Source organism: Crocuta crocuta, unplaced genomic scaffold (assembly GCF_008692635.1).
Source record: "Crocuta crocuta isolate KB4526 unplaced genomic scaffold, BGI_CrCroc_1.0 scaffold231, whole genome shotgun sequence".
In the NCBI taxonomy this organism is placed as follows: domain Eukaryota; kingdom Metazoa; phylum Chordata; class Mammalia; order Carnivora; family Hyaenidae; genus Crocuta; species Crocuta crocuta.
The window spans coordinates 4,135,450-4,143,350 of record NW_027528357.1 but is presented as its reverse complement, the minus strand read 5'-3'; positions in this window follow the sequence as shown (position 1 = coordinate 4,143,350).

Genomic DNA, 7,901 nt, shown 5'->3' with positions numbered 1-7,901 from the left:
ATAGCTTCCTTTTCTCTCTTACCATTTTCACCTTTGTGCTATTAGTGTCATATATATTAACATCTCTATATATGTTGTAGACCCTAAAATACACTTGCTCTATATAATTTAATGCCATTTAAAGAAATATTAAAAGAGAAAATGTATATTCATTAAGTCTTTCATAAGTACTTATATTTTTACCATTTCTGGCATTAATTTCTTCATTTCTTCTTGTGGATTCGAGTTACAAGTTGCAGCAATTTTCTTTCTCCCTGAAGGACTTCCTTTAGTTTTTTTTTATAAGGCATGTCTCTTAGGCTCACCCTATCTCAGTTTTTGTTTATCTAAAACTATCTTTATTTCACTTTTACTTTAGAAGGATAATTTTGCTGGAAATAGAATTCTTGTCTGACAATTGTTTCTTTCAGCACTTTGAATGTGGCATTCTACTACTTTCTGGCTTCCATTTTTTCTGATAAAATTTAGTCATTATCTCTATTTTTGTTCCCCTATATGTGATTAATTTTTCCTTTGCTGTTTTCAAGGTTTCCTCTTTGTTTTTTCCTTTCAAGAGTTTGTTTTGTTTTTCCTAATTGGTTACCCTTAGGTGTTTTGGATCTACAGGTTAAAGTTTTCATAAAATTTGAGAGATTTTCAACCATTATTTCTTCAAAAAATTTTCCTGCTCTTTTTCTCTCTCCTCTTATTCTAGGATTCCCCTTAGGCAATTGGCATGCTTGATACTGTTCCACAGGTCTCTGAGAACTTGACCTTTTTATTCCCCTCAATTGTTTTTCTCTTTGTTCTTCAGATTGTATAATTTCTATTGACCCTTCTTTAAATTCACTGATTCCTTCTGCCGATCTCATATAATAAAGTTGTCATTTTGTTATTGTACTTTTTAGCCTTATGATTTCCATTTGGGCCTTTAAAAATTATTTTATTTTATTTTTATTGATATTCCTACTTGTTGAATCACTTTAATAATATTTTCTTCAAATTCCTTAAACATGGTTTCCTTTAGTTTTTTAAAAACATACTTAAAATAGCAGCTTTGAAGTCTTTGTTAAATCCAGCATCAGGGCTACTCAAAGACAGTTTCCACTGGCTTTTTCTCCGAAGTATGAGTAGCAGGTTTTTTTTTTTTTTTGCATGATTCATACATTTTTGTTGGAAATTGGATATTTTAGATAATATAGCCAATCTTGATTCTATTTTCCTTTTATGGTCTGAGATTCTTAGTTGTTACTGCTTTTTCTTGGTTTTTAACTTGCCTGGACTTGATCTATAGAATCTCTCTCTCTCTCTCTCTCTCTTTCTCACACACACACACACACACACACACACACACACCAGTGTGCATCTACTGATGATTCTGCCCAGTTGTTGTTTTTTTAAAATTCTTATTTGTATTTTTTCTTTTGAGGGCCTAGCTTCTTTTGGAGGCACTTTGTGTTTGCATAGCTTACTGGTCACTCACTGATTAGTCAAAGGTTGTGCACAAACATGCTACTGTCTTGATGGATCTGTGTTTGAATTAGGAGACATATTCAATTTTGGCAATTTCAACTCTGCTTCAAGTGTTACTTTAATGCCAGGCCCTCCCTGGTCTCCACAGTGCATGATCACAAGCTCCCAGAAAGCCAGGGTTACATGGAATGTTTACCAAGACTTCAATGGCTGTCGCATTTCTAAGGTCTCCTATTCAGTTTCTGGGTAGTCCTCTATTGCTCATTCTGACAAGGATAGCACCTTCAGGTTAGGAGATCTGCAGGCTTTCCCCATTTCCTGCTAGCTGTGAGTTTCTACTCTTTCCTCCAAATCTAGTGAGGGCCATGGGAGAACAACCAGACTTATTGGGCTGGGATGAAGGGCAGAGGTAGTCCCAGCCAAGAATGCCACCATCCCTAATGCTTTTACCTGAATCTCCACAGTTTCTTCACGATTATGTTTCTCAATTTGTTGTTTGCCTGTGGTCAATTTTCAGAGCCCTAAAATGATTGTTTTTATTTTTTTACAATGATGTCCACTTTTATAGTTGTTTTTAGGGAGGAGGATTTGTTTATTTCTTTACTCCTTTATCGCTCAAAATCCCACCTACATATAATATATTTCTAAAGAAATGTGTTTTATTATCTTAAAGCATAGCATGTCATTTTAGCTGTGAGTACTAATAAGTAAAACTAAATTTAGAAAAACTGGATTGCTTCTTTGCTTTTTGGCTAAGATCAAGTATAGAAAAACTATAGCTCACAATAATGTGACTTTGACATTTTATGATCAGAAACAGAAAGGCTTTCCAAAAGGCATTTTGAAGTAATTCCTAAGATTTCAAGTCTTTGATTTGAAAAATCTGTTTATCTGAATAACAACAGACTTGTATTTTTACAGCAGAAAATTATTTCAAGCTTTTAATTTAGCAACAGGCATACAAATGAACTAGAGTCTAAATTCAAGAATTCTAGATTTATTCCTGACCATGGTTGTTAGTGAGGCATAATATATATATTTCTCTGGTGTCCTATGAGGGGTTGAGGGAATATGGGGGTCATGATTTATGTATTTGCCATCCTCTTTTAAATGGATTTAGCTGTGATGTCTGTGGCACCAGGAGAAAGTAAAAGTCTGCCCATGGACCAGGACTGTGGCCATTTTGGGTGCTCAGCCAGACCACCTCCCCTGGGTCCTTTCCAGGTCACTCCTCCTTTTCAGCCTATTCCTCTTGCCCTAGCTCTGATGAGGACATGGGAAGGGGAGCTTCAGGACCTAGAGGACATCCAGCCCTGGTCTCAGAGGTCACATGGCCACCAGGGGAGACTGAGCCATCCCAGGACTCTGGAAGCAGATTAAAGAGCCATCGCAGCCTGAGGAGGATGCGAAGACATCTGGAAAGGAAGGCTTTCCCCCTGGAACCACTACACACTTGTCTCTGGTGTAGTTCGAAGCCACTGACCTTTTTGTTCTACTTGAAGCTCTCCTTTCCACAAGTTCTTGTTTTCATCACTGACCAACCCATCTTTCCTTAAGTCTCACTCTCTTCTAAAGAGAAGCTGTAGGGTTCATCGTTGTCTCCCCAGGTCTGGGAGCTTCATATGGATGATTACCAGTTCTTGACCCTTTCATCTCCATTTTAATTCCAGTTGCCCCCTGCCTTGCCCAGATCAATGGGACTCTACATTTCCCACATCATTTCCCTGCTGAGGACCAGATGGCTCTTACTGCCTACTCAAGCCAGTCTAGGTCCTGCTGACTTGCTGGGTCTTCTGTGATCTAGCCTAGCTTGTCCTTACCTACCACCACTTATGTCCCATCTGGACAGCATTATGGCCATGGATGCAGGACAGGGAGAAGATCAGTTATTCAGGCCGGCACAACTGTTAAGTGACTGCACCACTAACAAGAATTCCCTAGTGTCAGGAGCATAAAAATACTTTTTATGTGAAATCAATAACAGAAACACTTTGAGTAAAGCATATTTTTATTTAATTTTTTTTTTTTAAATTGTAATGTTTAATTATTTTGAGAAAGAGAGGCAGATGGAGAGGGAGAGAGAGAATCCGAAGCAGGCCTGCACTGTTAGTTCAGAGCCTGACACAGGGCTGGAACCCACAAACCATGAGATAATGACTTGAGCCAACATCAAGAGTCAGATGCCCAACCAACTGCACCCAGGAAACCCAAGCATTTTTAAAAATGTTTTTATTTATTTTTGAGAGAGAGTGTGAGCAAGGGAGAGGCAGAGAGAGGAAGACAGAGGATCTGAGGCCGGCTCTGCACCGACAGCAGAGAGCCTGATGTGGGGCTTGAACTCACAAACCATGAGATCATGACCTGAGTTGAAGTTGGACGCTTAACCAACTGAGCCACCCAGGCATCCCCCACCCCCACCAAATATGTTTTTAAAGGTATTAGTGGGAGTGATTCAGAGCAAGCAGATTCAGCATGTGAATATGAGCTCAGAACAGTTTCTCTGACGTGAGATCTGTGACTCCATCTAACAGCCGTCCAGTACTTTCTAACCACTCTTCCTTTCTTGGCACAGTATTCCTTGTGGGTTGAATGTGCCCTCCCAAAAGATAAGTTGGAGTCCTAACCTCAAGTACCTCAGAATATGACCTTATTTGGAAATAGGGTCATCGCACATATAATTAGTTAGGATGAGGTCATTAGGCTGGGCCCTAATCTGGTATGATCAGTGTCCTTATAAGAAGAGGGAAGATGATGTGAGGACAGACGTGCAGGGAGAACACCAGTTGAAGACACAGGAACACACAGACACAGAGAGAAGACGGCCACTTGAAGATGGAAGCAGAGACTGGAGTGACACTGCCACAACCCACAAAACACCTGGGGTTACTGCAATCTAGGAGAACCAAGGAAGGGTCCACCCCTGGAGACTTTGGAAAAAGAGGCCCCAGCAGATAGCTTGATCCTTTGAGTATAAGAGCGATGCCAGCTTTACGCCCACTGCACCTCTGGTACTGGCACCAGTCCCCAACACATAGCAAGTCCTTAAAACCCCCTGCAGAATGCATTCCTACTTGAAAGCCTCAGTGACATGCACAGAAACAAGCACCCTGGGCACCATCCAGGGCATTTTTATTTTTATCATACTAAACCACTAGTCTTCCAGACCTGCTTCCCAGGGCCCCAAGTTTTGTTTGGTTTTCATTTTTTTAAATGTTTATTTATTTTTGAGAGAGAGACAGAGACAGAGCACCAGGGAGGGAAGGACAGAGAGAAGAGGGAAAGACAGAATCCAAAGCAGGCTCCAGGCTCTGAGCTGTCAGCACAGAGCCTGATGCGGGGCTCAACTCACAAGCCGCAAGATCATGACCTGAACTGAAGTCAGACACTTCAGCTGAACTGAACCACCACGAGCTCCAAGTTTTAATGACAAGTTGTAGCATAAGGTCGCTATCTTTGGTGGTTCCTTATCTTCACCATTCTGACCCTCATCCTTAACCATGCTATGTGCCCTCCATGGGTGACCAGTGTGGACTCCTGGCTTTGGGGACCAGTGCTTCTTCAAGAAGCCCCTGCATGTATGACCAAACATTTAAGTGCATACACATTCAGGAAGGACACAGACAGAGCCTTCCAAGGCAGAGGTGACACTTAGGGTCATCCAGGGTGCCTGTAGTGGCTTCCTTACTGTCTTCCTGCTTCTGTCCTAGCCCCCACAGTCTATCTTCCACTCAGCAACCAGAGGGGCATGTTAAAATGGAAGTTGGCCCATGTCACTCTGCTACCCAGAATGACCCATGGCTCCCCTGACCACCAAGAGTGAAAGCCCAGGACCTTACTGTGGCCACCAGGGCCTTTGGGGTATGGTCCCAGTTACCCCTGTGATTCATCTCCTATGCCCTCCTCTTCACTCACATTGTCCCTTGGTGCCCCTTGAGAATGCCAGATGCATGTCTACGGTAGGGCTTCTGCCAGGAACACTGTCTACGCAGATAAATGCACGTTTGTTTCCACCACCCCTTTCAAATCTTAGTTCCAATGTCACCTTCTCAGTGGGCCCACCTGGACCACCCTATTTTTGGAGTAATTAAACTTTTTGTTGTGAGGCAGTTGTAAGATTCATATGTAGTTACAAGAAATAAGGCAGATCTCCTGTGCCCATTTCCCAGTTTGCTGCAGTGGTAACATCTTGCAAACCTATAGTACAGTAGCATAACCAGGATGTTGCACTGATAGAAGATACAAAATATCTCTGTCCCCACAAGGCTCACTCACATGGCCCTTTTATAGCTACACACACTTCTCTCTGGCCCCATCCCCCTGGCAACCATCATCTATGGTCCATTCTTGTAGTTTGGTAATTTCATGAGTGTTGTATAAATGGAATCGTATAGTATGTAACCCTTTGGAATAGACTTTTTTTTTTACTCAGAATAATTCTCTGGATATTCCTCTAGGTTGTGAGTTTATCAGTAGTTCATTGCTTTTCATTGCAAAGTAGTACGTATTCCACAATAAGGAGGTGCCAGTTTGTTTATCATTCACATGACAAAGGACATCTGGGTTGTTTCTAGTTTGGGGCTATTACAAAGAGAGCTGCTTTGGAAATTCACGTATACATTTTGGTGTGAACACAAGTTTTCATTTCTCTAAACACCCAAGAGTACAACTGCTAGGTTGGCTTTTGCTGCATGTTTTAATATTGTAAGAAACCCAGGCCATTCTTTTTTTTTAATTTTTAAAAAATGTTTTTTATTTCTTTTTGAGAGTCAGAGAGAGACAGCGCAAGCAGGGGAGGGTCAGAGAGAGAGACACACAGAATCCACAACAGGCTCCAGGCTCTGAGCTAGCTGTTAGCATAGAACCCAATGTTGGGCTCAAACCCACGGACCGTGAGATCATAACCTGAGCCAAAGTTGGACGCTTAACCGACTGAGCCACCCAGGTGCCCCTAAACCCAGGCCATTCTATTTTGAACTATCAACTCCCCACACACACCCAGAAACACCCACCATCATTTACCCTGCTCTACTTTGATATATCCCACAGTATTTACCTTCTAAGACACTATATAGTGAGCTTATTTATTTATTAGGTACTGTGCTTGGTCTGTCTTCTCCACCCACCCCCACTGTCATTCTGGCCCAGAGCAGACGTAAGAAGCATTGATGCAGGCACTGGGCCTGATGTCGGGTCTCTGGCCAGTGTCCGTCATCAGGGGAACATTTGCTGGGATTGTGGGCACACACAGGCCAGCGTGCCCCTGAACTCTGTTATGTGGTGGTGGTGACAAGACAGAGCCCGTGTGTGAATTCCCCAGATGAAGCAGTCCACTAGTTTCACAACTGAGTCACATCGAGCTCAAAAGCCAAATTAGTGCTAGCCCCAAACCAAGCTTACTGCTCAGGAAAGTTTTAACTCTGAAACTGTGATCTATGACCTGACCGTGTGTGCAGACCCTCTGTCCCCAGCAATGCTGCCAGCTGCCCACCAGCAGTACCAGTGGAGGGAGCCATTCTGCACAGGAACAGAGAGGATTCTAGCTAGAAGCACTCAGAGAGCCCCAGAGGCAGGAGAATCAAGACAGGACTGTGTTTCATGCGGAAAAGTGAAAACCAAATAAACAAAGCTGCCTGTCATGGCAACCGGCCAGCTCAGCTGTGTAAGTGAACAGCAAAAACATTCCTCTGCTCTGTGGAAGCCCCTGGAAGAAATCCAGAACCTTGTGTACTTAGCCTGACTGGAGGTTGTTGTTGTTATTGTCATTACCATAAATTCATCTTGTTCCTTCATACATCGTTTTCTTTCATTCTGAACACTTGTTTGACATTTGCACTGATTAGGTGAATGCTGGAACAAATGATTAAATAACTTTGTAAAATAATGCTTTGGCTGACTCAAAGTGGCAATGTTTATAGTGTTCCCATTAACACCAGATGATGTCAGCCTGACTATTGTGCTCCTTTTTCAAAAACACGCACAGGGCTGGAAAAAAAAAACCTTCCCAAACAATCCAAAACGAGTCAAGGCTCTAAAATCCTTTTCTCCATAAACACCATCCTCTGTGATTTGACCCTGGCAGCAAAACCCATGAGGATGTTGAGAGCACTGTGGCTCTGAACTGGGAACTCACATGTCCCATCAGTGAAACGTCGTCCAGAGAGATGACAGGTGTCACTGTGTACAGTGACCTCCCAGCCTAACTCTGTGGGATCTGACATATCTGTGCTTTGATTCCTGTGACTCCTGGATCCCCCTTTTCTTCCTCACCCTTTTTTCTCTTCCACTTTGTCCTTCCTTTTCTTCCCTCCTCTCTCCCACCCTAAGGTAACTAACTAAAGTAAGGAAGTAATCCAACTAGACCCCAACACCAAAGCATCAGCATCCATAATGGAGATATAGCTATAGCGTTGGTGCCATAAACCACCAACCTCACTTGGGACACATTCCCC